Source organism: Macaca fascicularis, chromosome 2 (genome assembly GCF_037993035.2).
Source record: "Macaca fascicularis isolate 582-1 chromosome 2, T2T-MFA8v1.1".
Lineage (NCBI taxonomy): Eukaryota > Metazoa > Chordata > Mammalia > Primates > Cercopithecidae > Macaca > Macaca fascicularis.
Genome location: NC_088376.1, coordinates 56,415,153 through 56,437,565, shown reverse-complemented (window position 1 = coordinate 56,437,565; position 22,413 = coordinate 56,415,153). Strand labels below are relative to the sequence as shown.

General features: G+C 37.5%; 1 long non-coding RNA gene and 1 pseudogene across 5 annotated transcripts in view; both read left to right on the top strand.

Annotated features, from left to right (window-relative positions):
* Nucleotides 1-22,413, top strand: part of LOC102140330 (uncharacterized) — a 354,334-nt gene that overhangs the window by 253,524 nt on the left and 78,397 nt on the right. The window lies entirely within an intron of this gene.
* LOC123572023 (U6 spliceosomal RNA) lies at nt 7,246-7,364 on the top strand (annotated as a pseudogene).

Here is a 22,413-nt window from a genome sequence, read left to right as displayed (position 1 = left end):
ATACAAAAAATTAGCTGGGCATGGTGGCCTGTAGTCCCAGCTACTGAGAAAGCTGAGGCTGGAGAATCGCTTGAACCTGGGAGGTGGAAGTAGCAGTAAGCCGAGATCACACCACTGCACTCCAGCCTGGCAACAGAATAAGACTTCATCTCAAAACAAAAACAAAAACAAAAACAAAACAAAACAAAAACCTCCGGGATACAGCAGTGGTAAGAGGAAAGTTCATAGCCTTAAAGGCCCACATCAAAAAGTCTGAAAGAGCACAACTAGATGATCTAGGTTCACACCTTAAGGAACTACAGAAACAAAAACAAACCAAACCCAGCAGAAGAAAATAAACAACAAAGATCAGTGCAGCAGAACTAAATGAAATTGAAACAAACAAAAAAACAACCACAAAAGACAAATGAAACAAAAGGCTGGTTCTTTGAAAAGATAAACAAAATTAAAAAGTCAGGAAACAAGAGGTGCTGGAGAGGATGTGGAGAAATAGGAACACTTTTACACTGTTGGTGGGATTGTAAACTAGTTCAACCATTATGGAAAACAGTATGGCGATTCCTCAAGGATCTAGAACTAGATGTACCATATGACCCAGCCATCCCATTACTGGGGATATACCTAAAGGATTATAAATCATGCTGCTATAAAGACACATGCACACGTATGTTCATTGTGGCACTATTCACGATAGCATAGACTTGGAATCAACCCAAATGTCCATCCATGACAGACTGGATTAAGAAAATGTGGCACATATACACCATGGAATACTATGCAGCCATAAAAAAGGATGAGTTTGTGTCCTTTGTAGGGACATGGATGCAGCTGGAAACCATCATTCTTAGCAAACTATCACAAGAACAGAAAACCAAACACCACATGTTCTCACTCATAGGTGGGAACTGAACAATGAGATCACTTGGACTCTGGAAGGGGAACATCACACACCAGGGCCTATCATGGGGAGGGGGTAGAGGGGAGGGATTGCATTGGGAGTTATACCTGATGTAAATGACGAGTTGATGGGTGCTGACGAGTTGATGGGTGCAGCACAGCAACATGGCACAAGTATACATATGTAACAAACCTGCACATTATGCACATGTACCCTAGAACTTAAAGTATAATAATAATAATAAATAAATTTAAAAAAAAGAAAAGAAAAGATAAACAAAATTGATAGACCATTAGCAAGATTGGCCAAGAAGAAAGAATATCCAAATAAGCTCAATTAGAAACAAGACAGGAGATATTACAACCAATAACACATAAATACCAAAGATCATGCAAGGCTATTATGAATACTTTTACACAGACAAAGTAGAAAACCTAGAGGAGATGGATAAGTTTCTAGAAATATGCAACCCTCCTAGATTAAACCAGGAAAAAAATAGAAACTGAGCAGACCAATAATAAGCAGCAAGATTGAAATGGTAACTTTTTAAAAATGCCAACAAAAAAATTCCAAGACCAGACAAATTCACAGCTGAATTCTATCAGACATTCAAAGAAGAATTGGTACCAATCCTATTGACACTATTCTACAAGACAGAGAAAAAGTAAATCCTCTCTAAATCATTCTATGAGCCAGTATCACCCTAATACCAAAACCAGGAAAGGACATGACAAAATAAAGAAAGAAAGAGAGAAAGAAAGAAAGAGAGAAAGAAAGAGAGAGAGAGAAAGAAAAAAAAAGAGAAAGAAAAAGAAAGAAAACTACAGACTAATATCCTGATGAACATAGATGCAAAAATTCTCAACAAAATATTAGCTAACCAAATCCAACAGCATATCAAAAAGACAATCCACTATGATCAAGTGGGTTTCATACTAGGGATGCAGGGATGGTTTTGTGTCCGGAATTGGTGGGTTCTTGGTCTCACTGACTGCAAGAATGAAGCCGCGGACCCTTGCAGTGAGTGTTACAGTTCTTAAAGATGTTGTGTCTGGAGTTTGTTCCTTCAGATGTTCAGATATGTCTGGAGCTTCTTCCTTCTGATGGGTCCGTGGTCTCACTGACAGGAGTGAAGCTGCAGACCTTCACGGTGAGTGTTATAACTCTTAAAGGCAGCACGTCCGGAGTTGTTCGTTTTCCCTGGTGGGTTCGTGGTCTTGCTGGCTTCAGGAGTGAAGCTGCAGACCTTCACAGTGAGTGTTACAGCTCATAAAAGCAGTGTGAACCCAAAGAGTGAGCAGCAGCAAGATTTATTATAAACAGCAAAAGAACAAGGCTTCCACAGTGTGAAAGGGGTCTCCAGCAACTTGCCACTGCTGGCTCAGGCAGCCTGCTTTTATTCCCTTATAGACCCCACCCACATCCTGCTGATTGGTCCATTTTAGAGCTGATTGGTCCATTTTACAGAGAGGTGATTGGTCCGTTTTGACAGAGTGCTGATTGGTACGTTTACAATCCCTGAGCTAGACACAGAGTGCTGATTGGTGCATTTACAATCCTCTAACTATACATAAAAGTTCTCCAAGTCCCTACCAGATTAGCTAGATACAGAGTGCGGACTGGTGCATCCACAAACCCTGAGCTAGACACAGAGTGCTGACTGGTGCATATACAATCCTCCAGCTAGACATAAAAGTTCTCCAAGTCCCCACCCAACTCAGGAGCCCAGCTGGCTTTGCCTAGTGGATGCCATGCCCAGGCCATGGGCGGAGCTTCCCATCAGTCCCATGCCATGCACCCACACTCCTCAGCCCTTGGGTGGTTGATGGGACCGGGCACCAAGGAGCAGGGGGTGGCACCCATTTGGGGAGGCTCAGGCCGCGTGGGAGACCACGGACAGTGGGTGGCTTGAGCATGGCAGCCTGAAGGTGCTGGGCCCTGCCCTGCAGGGAGGCAGCTGAGGCCCAGCCAGAATTTGAGCATGGCATGGGCAAGCTGGCAGTGCTGGGGGACCCGGCGCACCCTCCACAGCTGCTGACCCAGGTGCTAAGCCCCTCACTGCCCAGGACTGGCGGCACCGGCCAGCTGCTCCAAGTGCAGGGCCAGCCAAGCCCATGCCCACCCGGAACTCATCCTGGCCCATGAGCACCACACGCAGCCCCAGTTCTCGCCCATGCCTCTCCCTCCACACCTAACTGCAAGCAGAGGGAGCCAGCTCCAGCCTTGGCCAGCCCAGAGAGGGGCTCCCCCAGTGCAGCAGCAGTCTGAAGGGCTCCTCAAGCATGGCCAGAGCAGACGCCGAGGCCAAGTTGGCACTGAGAGCGAGTGAGGTCTGCCAGCACGTTGTCACCTCTCAGTTTAACATATGCAAGTCAATAAATGTGATATAACACATGAACAGAATTAAAAATCACATGATTATCTCAATAGACACAGAAAAAGCATTTGACATAATCCATTATCCTTTATGATTAAAAAACAACAAAATCAGCATAGAAGGGACATACCTTAAGGTAATAAAAGCTGTCCATGACAAACCCACAGTCAACATTATACTGAATGGGGAAAAGTTGAAAACATTCCCCATGAGGACTGAAATAGGACAAAAATACCTGCTTTTACCACTTCTATTCAAAATAGCACTGGAAGTCCAAGCCAGAGCAGTCATACAAGAGAAAGAAGTAAAGGACATCCAAATAGGTAAACAGAATGTCAAACTGTGATGTTTGCCAATGATATGAACACATAGCTAGAAAACCCTAAAGACTCATCCAAAAAGTTCCTAGAACTGATAAATGAGTTCAGTAAAGCTTCTGGGTACAAAATTAATGTACAAACAAATCAGTAGCACTGCTATCCACCAACAGTGAACAAGCTGAGAATCAAGTCAAGAAAACCCCTTTTACACAGCTGCACCAAAAAAAAAAAAAAAATCATTAGGAATATACCTAACCAAGGAGGTGAAAGATATCTACGAGGAAAACTACACAGCTGAAAGAAATTATAAATGACATGAACATATGGAAAGGCATCCCATGATCATGGATGGATAGAAACAATATTTTGAAAATGACCATACTGTTAAAAACAATCTTCAAATTCAATGTGATTCCTATCAAAGTACCATCATCATTCTTCACAGAACTAAAAAAACAAATCCTAAAATTTATGTGGAACCAAAAAGCCCACATAGCCAAAGCAAGACTAAGCAAAAAGAACAAATCTAGGAGTATCACATTACCTGACTTCAGACTATACTCCAAGGTTATAGTCACCAACACAGCATGTTGCTGGTATAAAAATAGGCACATAGACCAATGGAACAGAACAGAGGACCAAGAAATAAAGCCAAATACTTACACTCAATTGATCTTTGACAAACCAAACAGAAACAAGAAGTGGGGAAAGGATATCCTATACAACATATGGGGCTGGGATAATTGGCAAGCCATGTGTAGGAGAATGAAATGGATCTTTGTATTAGTCAGGATTCTCTAGAGGGAGAGAACTACTAGGATATATATATATATATGAGTTTAATAAGGAGTATTTAATAAGGAGTATTAATTCACATGATCCCAAGGTCCCACAATAGGTCATCTGCAAGCTGATGAGCAAGGAAGCCAGTCCAAGTTCAAAAGCCAAAGAACTTAGAGTCCCATGTTTGAGGGCAGGAAACATCCAGCATCAGAAAGATGTAGGCTGGGATGCTAAGCCAGTCTAGTCTCTTCATGTTCTTCTGCATGCTTTTAATTCTGGCCACACTGGCAGCTAATTAGATGGTGACCACCCAGATTATGGGTAGGTATGCCTTTCCTAGTCCACTAACTCAAATGTTAATCCCTTTTGGCAGTACCCTCACAGACACACACAGAATCAATACTTTGCATCCTTCAGTCAAGTTGACACTCAGTATCAAACATCACAAGTCCACACCTTGTCAACTTGAACCCATGCACATCTCCTGTGATCATAATCTTCTAATAAACACAATAATAAGATCATAATTATGCCTAACGTATAGCAACTATCTTTGTATAACCAGAAATGCACCAATCCCCAATCCAAATGCTATTATATAAAATTAACAATACTTAAATGCTAATATGAAGTTAATGAATCTCATGTCACAAAATATAGGAAAAAAATTAAATGAAGATATTTTCTTAGTACAAGTGTATATATGCACAAACATGTTTTTAACAAAAGAAGGAGGAAATACTCAAGACAATTACAGTCCTCATTTCTGCAACTCATCACACGGTCTTAGCTGGTATTGATGACTACCTTCTTCTACTACCCACTACCCATTCTGCATTCCCTTTGCCTTCAGCAAGCACCTCAGCAGGTCATGGTTTTTTTCCTGATTGGGTGACCCAAACCTTCATTCCTGATGGGTCTGGGTCATTTGTAGTACTGCCTGGAATGAGCTGTTGTAGTTTCCCATTGACCTTAATCACAGGGCATGGTAATACTAAGAGACACCAATGGATCTCTTGTATTCCATGCATACTCTTCCTTACCTCCCTTGTGGAGTAGTAGGCTGATTTCATCTTGATAGTCTGGGTCAGTCATTCCAGCCAACACTGCAACTCCCCTCTTAGCCTTTTGACTTAAAGGTAGGATGAGCCCAAAGTGTCCAGCTTGCAATCTTAACTTCCAGTTTAATGGAATCGTTGTTGTGTCTCCTGGTGGCAATGTACCTCCCTCTGGAACTAAGACCTCTAGGCTAGCAGAATGTAATGTCGTGGGAATAGCCATAATCAAAAAATTTTAAAAAGTAGATGCTGGCATGGATGTGGTGAACAGGGAGCATTTCTACACTGCTGGTGGGAATGTAAGCTAGTACAGCCACTATGGGAAACTGTTTGGAGATTCCTTAAAGAATTAAAAGTAGAACTACCATTTGACTCAGCAGTCCCACTACTGGGTATCTACCTAGAGGAAAAGAAGTCATTATTTGAAAAAGATACTTGCACACTCATGTTTATAGTGGCACAATTCACAATAGCAAAATGTGGAACCAACTCAAATGCCCATCAATCAACGAGTGGATAAAGAAACTGTGATAGACATAGATAGATATAGATATAGATATATAGATATAGATATATAGATATAGATATAGATAGATATACCAGGCTCACACCTGTAGTCCCAGCACTTTGGGAGGCCAAGGTAGGTAGATCACTTGAACCCAGGAGTTCAAGACCAGCATTGCAACATGGCGAAGTATTCCATATATATAATGGAATACTACTCAGCCATAATAAAGAATGAATTAACAGCATTTGCAGTGACCTGGATGAGATGGAGACTATTATTCTAAGTGAAGTAACTCAGGAATGGAAAACCAAACATCATATGTTCTCACTGATATGTGGGAGCTAAGCTATGAGGACACAAAGGCATAAAAATGATACAGTGGACTTTGGGGAGTTGTAGAGAAGAGAGGGAGGGGCGAGGTATAAAAGGCTACAAATAGGGTGCAGTGTATATGTACACCTGCTCGGGTGATGGGTGCACCAAAATCTCACAAATCAACACTAAAGAATTTACTCACGTAGGCTGGTTGCAGTGGCTCACGCCTGTAATCCCAGCACTTTGGGAGGCTGAGGTGGGTGGATCATGAGGTCAGGGGATCAAGACCATCCTGGCTAATATGGTGAAACCCGTCTCTACTAAAAATACAAAACATTAGCCAGGCGTGGCGGTGGGCGCCTGTAGTCCCAGTTACTCAGGAGGCTGAGGCAGGAGAATGGTGTGAACCTGGGAGGCGGAGCTTGCAGTGAGCCGAGATTGCGCCACTGCACTCCAGCCTGTGCGACAGAGCGAGACTCTGTCTCAAAAAAAAAAAAAAAAAAAAAAAGAATTTACTCATGTAGCCAAATACCACTTCTATTCCAATAACTTATGGAAAAATAAATAAATAAATAAATAGAATGATAACTTACAGAAAAATAAATAAAAACCGTAATAATGCATGATGAAAAATAAGATGAAAAAATTAATAAATTTGTGTGTTGCAACTGCTCCACTGACTGGCTGTTCTCACATCTCTTTTCCTCTCCATGGGCCTCCCTATTCCCTAAGACACAATAATTTTGAAATTACGTCAATTAAAGCCCTGCAATTGCCTCTAATTGTTCAAGGGAAAGGAAGAGTCACACATCACTCAGTCTAAATAAAAATCTAGAAATGATGAAGATTAGTGAGGAAGGCGTAGGAGCCAAGACAGGCCGAAAGCTCACCCTCTTTACCAAACAGCCAAGTTGTGAATGCAAAGAAATAGTTGTTGAAAGAAATTAAAACTGCTACTTCAGTGAACGAAAGAGTAATAGGAAAGTGTGCTCGCTTCAGCAGCGCATATCCTAAAATTTGGAACGATACAGAGAAGATTAGCATGGTCCCCGGGTAACAACGGTCCCTGGGTAACACGCAAATTCGTGAAGCATTCCATACTTTTGTAAAATAAAAAATAATAATAAGAAGAAAGTAAAGTGTTTGTTAAGTGACCATGGCTGTATTCCAAAGCCCTGTTGTTGATATGGATAGAAGTTCAAACCAGCTACAATATTTCATTAAGCCAAACCCTAATCCAGAGCAAGGCTCTAACTCTCTTCAATTCTATAAAGGATGAGAGAGGCAAAGAAGCTTCAAAAAAAATGTTAGAAGCTAACAGAGGTTGGTTCATAAGGGTTAAGAAAAGAAGCCATCTGTGTAAAATAAAAGCCCAAGGGGAAGCAGCAAGTGCTGATGTAGAAGCAGAAGCATGTTATCCAGAAGATCTAGCTAACGTAAGTGATGAAAGTGTCTACACCAAACACCTAGTTTAAAAGCTTCAAATGACAGACTGTCTTATTAGTGGCTAATGTAGCTGGTGACTTTAAGTGGAAGCCAATGCTCAGTTACCATTCTGAAAATTTTAGAGCGCCCTTAGGAATTACGTTAAATCTATCCTGCTTGTGCTCTGAAAATTGATTATCAAAGCCTGGATGACAGCATATCTGTTCATAGCATGGTTTACTGAAAATTTTAAGCCCACTGTTGAGACTTCTTTAAAAATATTACTGCTCGTTAACTATACACTTGGTCTCCCAAGAGGTCTTATGGAGATATTAAAGGATATAAGTGCTGTTTTGATGCCTGCTAGCATAGCAACCATTCTGCAGCCTATGAATCAATGAGTAATTTTGACTTCTAAGTCTTATAGTTTAAGAAATACATGTAGTGGCTGGATGGGGTGGCTCACACATGTAATCCCAGCACTTTCAGAGGCCAAGGCAGAAAAATCACTTGAGGCCAGGGGTTCGAAATAGCATTGCAACACGGTGAAACTTCATCTCTACTAAAAATACAAGAATGGGTGTGATGGCACATGCCTGTAATCCCAGCTACTCGGGAGGCTGAGGCATGAGAATAGCCTGAACCTGAGAAGCGGAGATTGCAGTGAGCCGAGATCATGCCACTGCACTCCAACCTGGGCAACAGAGCAAGACTCTGAAGAAAAGAAAAGAGAAAATAAAGAGAAGAAGGAAAGAGAAAGCGAGAGAGAGGAAGGAAGGAAGGAAAGAAGGAAGGAAGGAAGGAAGGAAGGAAGGAAGGAAGGAAGGAAGGAAGGAAGGAAGGAAGGAAGGAAGGAAGGAAGGAAGGAAGGAAAAAAACATGTAGTAAGGCTACAGTTGCCATAGATAGTGATTCTTCTGATGGATCTTGGCAAAGTAAGTTGAAAGCCTTCTGCAAAGAATTCACCATTCAATACGCCATTGAGAATACTTGTGATTCATGCAAGGGGGTAAAAATATTAAAATTAACAGGAATTTAGAAAAATTTGATTTCAACTCTCATGGATAGCTTTCAGGGATTTAAGACTTCAGTGCAGAAAGTAACTGCAGATGTGGTAGAATTAGCAAGACAACTAGAATTAAATGTGGATCTTAAAGACGTGATTGGATCTCTGCAATCTCATGATAAAATGTGAATGGATGAGGAGTTGCTTCTAATGGATGAGCCAAGAAAGTTATTTCTTGAGATGGAAATTAGTCCTGGTGAAGACGTTGTAAACGTTGAAATGACCCCCAAGAATTTAGACTACTATATAAATTTAGTTGACAAAGTTGTGGCAGGATTTGAGAGGACTGACTCTAATTTTGAAAGAAGTTCTACTGTGGGTAAAATGCTGTCAAACAACATCCCATACTCAGAGAAATCTTTCACCACCTTAATCAGTAAACAGCCATCTCAGTCAAAGCAAGACCCACCACGAGCCAAAAGATTATGACTTACTGAGGGCTCTGATGTTCCTTAGCATTTTTTTGCAAAGAAGTATTTTTAAATTAATGTATGTTTCTTGTTGTTTTAGACATAGTGCTGTTGCACACCTAATAAACTATAGTATAGGGTAAACATAACTTATATGCATTGCGAAACCAAAATATTTGTGTGACTTGCTTTATTCGCTTTACTGTGGTGGTCTCGACTGAACCAACAATGTCTCCAAGATATGCCTCACTTATTACTGTGTTACAATTGCGTACAGCATTCAGTACAGTAACATGCTATACATGCCTGTAACCTAGGAGCAACAGGCTATACCATATAGCTTTGGTGTGTAGTGCATTATACCACATAGGTTGTGTAAGTACAGTGTATGATGTTTGCACAGTGATGAAACTGCCTAATGATACATTCTCAGAGCAAGTTCCTATTGTTAAGTGAACATGGCTATATTCCAAAGTATGTCATTACTTGAAATAATATTAGAATCCATACATCTAGACATATTTCAAGCCTACCTATATTATTTTTAATAGATTTAAGATCAAAGGGTATTGATCATTTTGGGGATGATTTTATTCTTTGGAAAGAGCCAGAAGCTAATATAGTAAATAAACAAATTGGTTAAAACAACATTTTCTTTAAAAATAAAATAAGAGATGTGACTCAAATAATCAAACCAGTTGACTAGTGTCACTATTTGAGACAGCAATCTCAAAATACTCTGGACAATGGAAGGAGCACTCCAGACAGCCTCCCAAAAAGATCACTTTAAAGACTAACATTCATTTTGATACTTAAGGCTCAGTTAATATTTAAAATCACAATAAATTGTAGTTACTTTTCTATACATGAAAACTAACAATATTATTTCTTCATGCAGACTTACTAAGTCAATATTCTCCTATGAACTTAAAACAAGCCCTTTTTTTTTCTTTTCTTTTTTTTTTTTTTTGAGACGGAGTTTCACTTTTGTTGCCCAGGCTGGAATGCATTGGCACTATCTCGGCTCACCGCAACCTCTGCCTCCTGGGTTCAAGCAATTATCCCACCTCAGCTTCCCAAATAGCTGGGATTACAGGCATGCCCCACCATGCCCAGCGAATTTTGTATTTTTAGTAGAGATGGGGTTTCTCCATGTCGGTTAGGCTGGTCTCGAACTCCCAACCTCAGGTGATCAGCCTGCCTCAGCCTCCCAAAGTGCTGGGATTACAGGCGTGGGCCACCGTGGCCAGCCAAAACAACCATTTTAAGGCTTACACATTTGGATTGGGTCCCAAGAAAATCAAGTGCCTAAAAGCCATGTAGACCTTAAGACGATTACAATTCCAACCTTAACCACCTTGTATTTTGTGATGTTGAATAAGAACCTTCAGTTCTCTGATTCTGTTTTTTCTCTTGTACAAAATAAATAAATAAATATCATTCCAAAATATTACTCAAAATATCACTTGTAGAATGAAAAGAAATAAAGTACGTATAGCAACAAGTATCAAGACCAACTCAGAAAACTTATAAGCCATTCGTGCATACCAAGTAGAGGACTTTACTTGCATTATCACATTCAGTCCTTATAACAAGCCATGAGGTAGGTAGCAGTATTTTTACCTTGCAGAGAAGTCAGTTGAAGCCTAAGGAGGTTAAGAAAAACAAGCGTTTGTTCACTTTTCCTTTTCCAAAATTGTAACATTCATTAAATTTTAATAACTTGAGTAGTACTGTAAGAATAGCCTAGCAGTACACCTATGTTTTGCTCCAACAAAAATTAAAGTTGTTAATGAGTTTAATGGAAATCCAATCCACAAAATATTCTACCTTGTTTTAATTTAGGTCACCGTGCCTTTTATGTTTATAATGTTTATTACTTCGGTTTTTCAATTTATACCTTTCACTTACCTTGGTACGTTACTTTGCATATTGTACTTATCTCTCTACCTTTGCAAATTTGAAAATTACTTTACTCAAGGCATCTTATGGAATGGACATAATTGAAAAACTCACCAAATTATTTCAGAAATAGGTGTGATAGTCAGTGTTTTGTCAAACCTGGAAAAGATTCAGATGTCAAGAAAAACACAACATGAAGAAAATAATGGAATGATTAAAAATTTCTTTGTGTAAGGAAAGAAACAAAAGATTAGTTTATATTCAATTCTTATTGTTAATTTAAAAGGGAATATTCTTCTCTCTCTGCCTATTGTTTGTGATACCAGTAGGTGTGATACGAAGTGAGAATGGATTTTCTAATTTTTAGCTTCTCAGAATAATGTTCCATGTTTGTGCCTAAAGGTACCTTGAAATGATCTGGTCCAAATTCCTCATTTTACAAATGAGGACACTGGGTCTCAGAGAATTGAAGTGTTATTCCCCAAACCACCCAGTCAGCAAGTGATAGAACAGAGATAAAGCTGGGGCTCGGCCACTCAGCCCCTCTTGTCTGCTTTCCTACATTATGCAATTTTCCCTGCAACTGCTCTCAATACAGCTGAAACCTACAATACCTGGGCTTGAGGCAAGCTTGTAATTGGCCACACAACAGAGGAAAAAGTGTAATGAGCAATGTCAAACCACTGACATACCAAATAAGGCTATTCTTCATCTTAGGCAGAAGAAAAAAGAAATATTTGGGCTAAGGACTTCTAAATACCATGAAAACACCTCTTGACTCTGATAAGCACACATAAGATATTCAAAGCTTGAAAGTCACACAAAACTCAGGGCTTGGTATTTCAGAATTTCCCTGGAAATGAAAGGCCTCTAGATCCCGGCCCTGAAAAAGAGTGAGATAACTCAGAACAAAAAGTTAGCTTTCTGCCATCTCGAGAGTGTCCAAATGAAATCAAATGCTTTATTTCACCCTTTAAGTCTGTGACTGTTTGAGAAAAGGGACTATGGGCTTTCTTATTTTCTAACACTCAAAGCCTAACATAATCTTTTCTTCCCACAGCACCTAATAATTAATTATGGAGTAAAGAAATGCTCAATCAGTTACCTCTGACAGATAGACTGTGATGACGTGTTCCCAATAAATGGTAATATCACAGCTTCTTACTAGGAGGCTGGTTTATACTTTCAGCCGTCATGTCATTGTCTTTTCGGCCTTTTCCACAGAAAAAGTTATACCCATAGCATTGGGTATGGGTATAATTCAGCACTGGGCTGCTTCCAGGCTGTTCTCATTTTGCTGCCAGTCAGTTGGTCTCTGTGAGGAGTCAAAGAAATTCTACCTTGCAGCCAATTTCATGGTCTGTAATTATTCTATTTCAATAAACTGCAGCCGGGCGCGGTGGCTCACAACTGTAATCCCAGTACTTGGGAGGCCGAGGTGGGTGGATTACGAGGTCAAGAGATCGAGACCATCCTGGCCAACATGGTGAAATCCCGTCTTTACTAAAAATACAAAATTAGCTGCGCATGGTGGCGGCGCACCTGTAGTCCCAGCTACTCGGAAGGCTGAGGCACGAGAATCGCTTGAACTCGGGAGGTGGAGGTTGCGGTGAGCCGAGATTGCACCACTGCACTCCAGCCTGGCGACGGAGTGAGAGTCTGTCAAAAAAAAAAAACAAAACAAAACAAAACAAAACAAAAAAAAACCCAACATATCAAATTCCGAACTTTAAAATAACAGATAAATTGTGGGTGGGTGTGAAAAATAACTATTTTCCAACTATATTTTCCAGATGACTCAATTAAAAATAAATTTGTTTAATGTGATGGTGTGTGAATAAGAATACCTCAGCCAGGCATGGTGGCTCATACCTGTAATCCCAGCACTTTGGGAGGCTGAGATGGGTGGATCATTTGAGGTCAGGTTCGAGACCAGCCTGGCCAATATGATGAAATCCCACCTCTACTAAAAATACAAAAATCAGCTGGGTGTGATGGTGCATGCCTGTAGTCATTATCTGAGATTGTTGCTGATACTGTCCTGATATTGCTAATACTGCTCATAGTTTCTGATTTTGTTCTGAAAACTGCTCTTTACAGTTGTCTTAAGCATTTAGGATAATTTAGAGACCTTTTATAACTCTAGACTATAATGAAATTTGCCATAACTAATAGCTTGTATTTTGTGAATATAAAATATCACCCTGAAGGAAAATGCTAACAGGTGAAAAAAATACATTAGAGTTTTGAATTCTTCAGAGAAAGAAAGACATATGAATTAATTTCCAGCTTTGCTGTTATTAAACAGCATTTATGGCATACACAAAAATTCCATGAAAAATAGGGCAGTGTAGTTGACATGAATCCTGAGCAAAATTCTACAGTAGATGTTCTGAACACGTTTTTACTCATTCTATAAGAAAATGTACTTGGTAGGAGGCAGCAGTGAACTCACACACGACTGGCATCTTTTTGTTTTTGTTGCTAAGATTACAAAAGTTGCAATAAGAGAACGATAATTGTAGCATATCTTGATTTCAACTTGAAAACATTTATCACTCATTTATCTGAACATGACAGGGGATTGTGGCTGGTAAATAGCAGAATTAGTTGGATTCATAACTGAATGAACATTGAAAATTTTGAAATGTTAACTAATTAGTCAATCTCGGTTTGGAAGAAAGTCTTTAGAAATGGTCTGCCAGACTCTGGCTTTGACTTCTTCCAGAATGATGTAATTATCTAATTGGACAATCACAGAAGATCCAATTGAACTTAAGGTAGAATTTCTAAATGATTTGATGTGTCTGAATAGGGCAACCTAAGGTGGTCAAGCGAAGATCAAACTCAAAATGGTACAGAAGATAGCACTGAAGGTATATAAGGTTATAGGTACCTTTGGAAGTGGTAAAGAATAGGAGATGCTGATTGGATAAATGTCTGGGGCTCTCAGTCCACTTCTGTTACTTTGGATTTTGTTCTCTGTTCTTCCCTGTTAGCCTTTTTTTTTCTTTTTTCCCCTAAGCTAAAATGTCTAGGAAAATAAGAGAAAAAAAAGAGAAAAGTACTGGATCAGATGATAATTTAAGTCTCTTCCAGATTTGGGATTCTACATCATTGCAACAACTGAGATTTGTTTGAAATGTGTTAAAGATATCTGCAAAAGATACCTCCTCTTAAGAGAGTTTTAGGAAATCACACTCCTCAGTTTGCGTGTGTATCTGTGCACCCAATTAACAAATACGCACATGCCTGTGCATTTTAAGAATCCTCATCACTCAGTGCTAGGCTAGTGATTTTGTTTGCTGAACTGTCTCATATATCCAACACTCATAATTTTTATCCTCCTGCCAGTTTAAAATTGTAAATTTTCTCTTGTAGTTCAAAGATTTAAATTCACTTTACACACAATTAAACTAAATATATCAAATGCCCAATTATCCTTTCAGAGCAGGTGAGGGCTTCACAGTTACAATCATCAGTTTAGTTTCAGGTCTCCAGGAGGGACTCAGGTGAGCCCAAAGCTCAGAATGATTTTTTTGATCAAGTGTGTGGGTATGCATTTCTGCCTTGCAAAACTAAATACCATATATAATTATATATTAGTCCATTTGCTATTGCTTATCACAATATGTTTCAGACACAAAAATGACTGAAACTGGGTAATTTACTTTAAAAGGAATTTTTTTTACAGTTATGGAGGCTGAGAAGTATGAGGTCAAGCGACCGCATCTGATGAGAGCTTTCTTGCTGGTGGGGACTCTACAGAGTCCCAAGATAGTACAGGGCATCATATGACAAGGGGGCTGAGTGTGTTGCATGCTTGCTTAAGTTTCTCTTCCTCTTCTTATAAGGCCACCGGTTCCACTCCCATGATAACCCATTGATCCATTACTTCAGGAATGGATTAATTCATTCATGAAGGCAGAACCTTCGTGATTCAATGTCCTCTTAATGGCCCCACTTTTATTGACATATATAATTATATTTAATCATCACAATATGTTAACATGTCTATTTCAGTGCCTTAAATATTGTAGGTACCTAAAATATCTACTTGGATCTAATATATGTATATATAATATATATGTAAATTTATTTTACTTTAAGTTCTTGGATACATGTGCAGAACGTGCAGGTTCGTTACACAGGTATACATGTGCCATGGTGGTTTGCTGCACCTGTCAACCCATCATCTAGGTTTTAAGCCCCACATGCATTAGGTATTTGTCCTAATGCTCTCCCTCCCCTTACCCTCCATACCCCAACAGGCCGTGGTGTGTGCTGTTCCCCTCCCTGTATCCATGTGCTCTCATTGTTCGACTCTCACTTATGAGTGAGAACATGCTGTGTTTGGTTTTCTGTTCCTGTGTTAGTTTGCTGAGGATGATGGTTTCCAGCTTCATCCGTGTCCCTGCAAAGGACATGAACTCATTCTTTTTTATGGCTGTATAGCATTCCATGGTGTATAAGTAAAGGCTCCACTTTTTAATACTGCCACATTGGGAATTAAGTTTCCAACACTTGAAATTTAGGGGATACATTCAAACCAGAATATATATTGTGTCTATCTTTCATTAACAAATCAATCATTATACAGTAGATTATTATTAAAAGTATAACCAAAAAAAAATGAAGAGTATCTAAATGTAGTACCTAAATGCACATTCAGCGAATACTTTTTGGGACCTCCATGTGTCAGACATTGTTCTAGGTACAAGGGTTGCAACAGCAAGCCATGACCTTAGAGACATTATATTCCAGTGGAGAAATTTAGACAATATACAAACAAATACATATCAGGTAGTAATAACTGCTATTCAAAAAGATAAAGCAGGATTATGGGTACAAAGTAAGTGGGCTGCTATTTGGTACAAATGTGGGAAAATATAAGCTCTCTGTTCAAGAGCAAAGACTGCCTCAATCAAGATGCTTGCATAGAAAAAAAATAAGTGGCCCATTTTCATAATGCTCACTGTTTCTAAGGTTTCGTGCAGAACAATTTCACCTGCCTGCTTTAGCTCCTCCCTTCCTTTGCTATGTATCTTTTACTTTGTGGTTTGTCTGGTTTCCTTTCAACATCCTCAAGGTGTTAAGAGTTCTTCAGGATTGTATTACTTGTAACTTTTCCTCCCATTGACTGATTTTCTGCTTAAAATAAAGAACTCTAAAACAGTTTCACTTCTATTCTTTTTAGCCCACAAACATGTTTTTTTCTTCAAATTGTTTTTCAATTTATATACATTTTTTCCATTTAAGAACATTTACTCCCATAGTTTTATTTTTTATAAACATATTAACTGTGTCATTCACATGAGACCTTATTTATCTTTTGTCTGCCTAATAACATGGTAGTGAACAGATAAAGACTGCATCTGTTCCCTAAATAAAAGGCTTAGAAGTCACATTTTGGGTCAACTAAATTATTTTTAAATATTAAATCTAAGAAATGCTCTATTTGCTGTGGACAAAGAAACACATTTTGATTTTTCAGTTAATGTCTTCGAACTAATGTTGCCTCGTACTGATTAAGAAATTATATAAAGAAATGATGATGTCATTGGGAAATAATTGTATAAGTATAAAAACATACTGTACAAACAATAGCATTGCTTAAACTACAAAATAGATTCTTGGCAAGATTTGTATTAGATATGGGATAGACACCAAAGTTTATATAAAACTTTTCTAATTTTTTAATAAATAAGCCAAAAATCTCTATCTCCGTGTGTGTGTGTGTGTGTGTCTGTGTCTGTGTGTGTGTGTGTGTCCTCCTCTCTCATTCTCTCACTCTCTTGTTAAATGCTTTTGATTATAGTGTCTCTATCCTGCAAACATAAGTTATTTTTATTTTTAAGCATCTAGAAAAGATAAAGGGACAAAGTAAAGAAATGGGAGTCTTTTCTTGTCAGTTATAGGGCCTTTGATACCATTTTAAAGTATGATCTAGAAGTGTTTTACACAGAGTGGAGTTAAAAATCTTCATTTTGTTATGATTTTTAAGAGTCTGATAAAATGTTTTTGTTGTTGTTAGCTTATTACTGTTACCTAAACATTTCACAAGTTCAGATTCATTGTTCTGCATCACCACAAAAATGTTTTTGCAAAGTTAACATACCAAACTATATCTATTGTATCTATTATAAACTATATATGTTCTGATTTACAGTGTTGACTATACATTCTCAGGTATCCCTGTAGTATCTCTAGTCTTGAACAAGTAGACTGACTTTTATTACAGCTGAATTTGGGTGCAGGAAGGAGGCTGGCATACAAAAACAATAATTAGGTTAAGTCACTTGAGAAGGCAATATACTGAGATGAAAAGAGCTCTGAAAAATAAATAAAATAAAATAAGGCCTTCAGGTTAGGCCTGGCAGTGTCATTAAGGTAGCTCAGTGTCATTTCAGGCAAACCACTAAAGGCCTCTAGATCACAGTCCCTTATGGGTGTCTATCCAGAATGACAGCTACAGATGCCTCAGATACCAACTAAATGTGGCAGGGCCAGGGTCAGACAAAAGTGGTGGGGACTCTGGTGAACTGAAGACTACATATCCTTCCCAAAAGCATTAAATTCAAAATGTTGAAACATGGTAACAACTGTAGTATCCCTTTTAGTTCTAACATTCTGTGCTTTTGAGTCTTCAAATAAAATGAATGTGTACTTACTAGGTAGCCGCAATGTAAAACCCTGTTACGACTTCAGAGGGACAACATAAACGTATGAGCAATGTCTTCTGCCTTTGAAGCATACAATCCAGCTAAATAAATGAAACTGGGCGACAAGATAAAGAGACCAGTTCTTCAAGCAACACAGGGAAAACATACTAATTATTTTTTAAAAATGGATTTGTCCCTCTAAAAAGCAGTGGGCTGTGTCAGCAAGTGCTATAGTCATTTTTGGAATGGCAATAGCCTCTAGCATGAGGGACTGAGGAAAGGCCTCACTGAAATAGTAGAGCTTAAGCCCACACTTCAGGTGTAGAGTCTAGATTGGAATAGTATGGGGTTACAAGCAGAATGTTTAACTTCTGGGAGATCCTTTATGAGCACTATTAAGAAGTCTGGCTTTAGTTTGTTTGCTTCTTAGTTTTTGTTAATGGAGAATGCTTATTGCGAAAATTAGCAGTAAAATTTTAGTAAAAAAATCTTTAGAGTATTATGATATCAGTCTGACTGAGGTATATACATTTCAATGTTAGCGTTGGAAACTTTTCCACAGATTTACTTAGTTAATAAATGGTTTTATTTGATCACAACAGAATACATTTATCACCACAGTATTTGCCTTTTTATTCCATTAAGCATCTGTTTTCTCTACACTGGCATCTCTAGTTATAATCTTTTTTCAGTGAAACATCTTTCACCAATGTTTTCAAGTGCTAGGAATGTAGAATGATGAAGCAACAGGGAGCCTAATAATAACTCATAGTGGTATTATGATTTTAAATTTATACTCTTTCACATGCATGTTAAGCATTTATTCCTTTAAAAATTCCATAGTATAGGCTTTATTATTCATTTTACAATAAAGAATAAAATGTTTAAAAAGAGAAGCTATTTCCCTGTCTATTAAGTATGATTAACACAGTCACAGCACACAGTAGAACTGCTAAGGAAACCATTACAATTAGACCTAGAAGATGGCATAGTCCTACCTCTTGCGTCATTCATTCATTCAATAGCTATTATTGAGTGCCTACAATGTGTCAGGAACAGTTCTAAGTTACAAGCACACAGTAGTAAATGAGAAAAAGTGATTGCCTACTAGATTTTACAAAGATTTGCCCACAGTTTATAGATGTAGGATCCATATCTTTCTTTTTGTTTTTTAAATAATATGTACTTTTAATTTTTTTGAAACATACTAATTGTACATATTTATGGAGTACAATGTGATGTTTTGATACATGTACACATTATGTAATCAAGGTAATTAGCATATCCATCACTTCAAACATTTATCATTTCTTTGTAGTGAGAACATACAAAATGCTCTCTCCTAGCTATTTCAAGATATATAATACCTTATTGTTGCCTATAGTCACTCTACTGTGCAATAGGACACCAGAACTTATGTTTCCTTTCTATTTGTAACTTTATACCTGTTGAACATCCTCTCTCCTTCTTACCCCTACTATCACCGGTAACTACTGTTCTATTTACTACCTCTATGAGATCAACTTTTTAAGATTCTACACAGAAGTGAAAATGTGGTATTTTTCTTTCAGCCTCTGGCTTATTTCACTTAACATAATGTCCTCCAGGCTCATTATGTTGCTGTGAATGATGGGATTTCATTCTTTTTTATGTCTGAATGATAGTCCATTGTGGGTATATACACCCCATTTTCTTTATTCATCAGTTGATAGACATTTAGGTTTATTCCATATCTCAGCTATTGTGAATAGTGCTGCAATAAACAAAGGAGTACAGAAATCTCTTTCACATACTGATTTCATTTCCTTTGGATATATATCCAGTAGTGTGATTGCTGGATCATGTGGTAATTCTATTTTTAATTTTTTTGAGGAAATTCCATGCTGTTTTCATGGTGGCAGTACTAATTTACATTTCCACAGTGTGCAAGCATTCTCTTTATTCCACATTCTAACCAACACTTATTATCTTTTGCCATTTTGATGATAGCCTTTCTAACTGAAGTAAGGTGATATCCCAATATAGTTTTCATTTGCATTTCCCCAATTATTAGTGATGTTGCACATTTTTTTCATATATCTATTCGTCATTTAGGTATCTTCTTTTGAGACATGTCTATTAAAGTCTTTTGCCCATTTTTCAACTAGATTACTTGTTTTTTGGTTTTGGGTTTTTTATTTTTTGCTGTTGGCTTGAGTTCCTTATAAATGTTAAATATTAACCTCTTGTCATATGTAGAGTTTGCAAATATTTTCTCCCATTCTGTAGGTTTTCTCTTCACTCTGCTGATTGTTTCATTTGCTGGGCAGAAACATTATAGTTTGATGTAATTCCGTTTTTCTATTTTCGTTTTTCTTGCCTATACTATCGAGTTCTTATCAAAAATATCTTTGCCCACTTTAGTGTCATGAAGCATTTTTATTATGTTTTCTTCGAGTATTTTCATAGTTTTGAGTCTTACATATAAATCTTTAATTCATTTTGACTTAATGAAAGATCGGGTGTCCAGTTTTAGTCTTCTGATTGTGGATATTCAATTTTCTTAGCACCATTTATTGAAGAGATTGTCTTTTCCCCAATTATGTTCTTGATACTTTTGTCAAAAATCAATTTGCTGTGCATAGGTGGGTTTATTTCTGGGTTCTCTAGTCTCTTCCATTGGTCTATGTATGTTTTTATGCTAATATTATGCTGTTTATATTACTATGGCGTTTTAGTAAATTTCAAAGTCAGGTAGTATAATGTCTCCAATTTGTTTTTGTTTTGGTGTTTTCTTGAGATTGTTTTGGCTATTAGGGCTCTTTTCTTGAGACTGTTTTGTGGTTCCATATGAATTTTAGTACTGTATTTTTTATTTGTGTGAATAATATAATTGGTATTTTGATAGGGATTGCATTAAATTTGTAGATTGCTTTGGGTAGTATAAATATTTTAACAATATGAATTATTCCAAGAGTATATCTTTCCATCTTTGTGTTCTTTTCAATTTCTTTTATCAATGTTTTATGGTTTTCAGTGTAAAGATCTTCCCCTTTCTTGTTTAATTTTTAGGTATTTTTTTTGTAGCTATTGTAAATGGCATTGTTTTCTTGATTTCTTTTTTCAGATAGTTCTCTATTCACATATAGAAATGTTACTGATTTTATATTTGCTTTTGTATCCTGCAACTTTACTAAATGTATTTATTAGTTGTAATGGTTTTTTGGTGGCATCTTTAGGATTTTCTGTACATGAGATTATGTCATCTGCAAACAGGGACAACTTGACTTCCTTCTTTCCAATTTGGATGCCTTATATTTCTTTCTCTGCTTAATTCCTCTGGAGGAAAACAAGCCAAAATGTTTTAAAAAGGAATAAATGCTCAGAGTAATTTCAGCTGCTGAGAATGTGTCATATTTCACTTCCATGGTTGTGTGACCAAGGAACTACATATTCAGATGTGTTCTGCTCTATGTGTAGCTCCCATTTTCTTACACTTCTCTTTAATTTGGAAGGACACTAAGGTTTGCTGCAATAATAAAGGGCTCTGTGAATGAAACAACATAAAAATGTCAGAAATAAAGTAACCTTTCATATATGTCTGTGTATGAATGAAGCAAAATAAAAATGTGAGAAATAGAGGGACTACACATCTTATAATGACTCTGAATACCTCCTCGTAACCATTTCACTGTGATAGTCTTATGGGAGGTAAAAATCATCATTTAAAAATAAATGACAAAATTATCTTGAATATAACTAAGGCTCACTTAGAGTTTCATTCAGCTGAATAAGCATATAGGAAAAAAAAACACTTTATTACTTCAGTTACTCCATCAAGATCACACCTGGTGCTAGATACATGGTTCAAAAATATCAGTGTGTAGTAGTTGGGTTATTAATCATGGATGTCAAGTCCTTTCTGCTAATTAACCTTAATTGAGCTCTCTGTTATAGAAGCACCATTGCCAATGAAGCAACTTAGCAATGATATCAAAATAACAGAGCATAGTTGAACCCAGGATTAATATTACTTCCTGTTCTTGAACACCAATGCCTAATGCAGTTTGCTGTAATACAAAATCTTATAACTTCTACCAAAATTTAAATATTACAAGGAGCAAAAATTGGTAGAATATTTATGTAATTTGCACAATAAAGTGATTTAGAAAGGCATTTTTGACATACATGTCTTCATTTTATATTTATTTAAAAGCAACTAGAATATACCATAAATGTTAAAAATACAAACTTTTAAAGATTCAAAGATTAAAATCATATATTACCTATTAGTTAACATGACTCTGAACTTAGTCATGCTTGAAACTAAATCTTTATTTCATTTATGTTCAGTATTATTTCCAATAGTACCACAAAATGTCCATTAGGATAGAATTCTGCTGAAATAGGCAGCTTTATTCATCTGCCTGGAGTAATTCAGTGCAATTAATTCCAACTTTGATAACCAGCAAGCACTTCAAATGTTCAATAGGTTATTTATTTAAAAGCAAATCAAGAAGAAATAAGCTTTACTGCCGATGAACAGAATGCTTAGATTTTAAAATGGCCAGAAGGCTACTGGTATTAATAAGCTTTGTCAAATTCATTTTCAGACATGGATGGAGGAGTTTGTACTATTTTTCTGTTCATGTCATAGTCTCTGTCAAGAGGAGAGCTCATTCACCTTAGGGAAAGCTTACTGATGTGCAA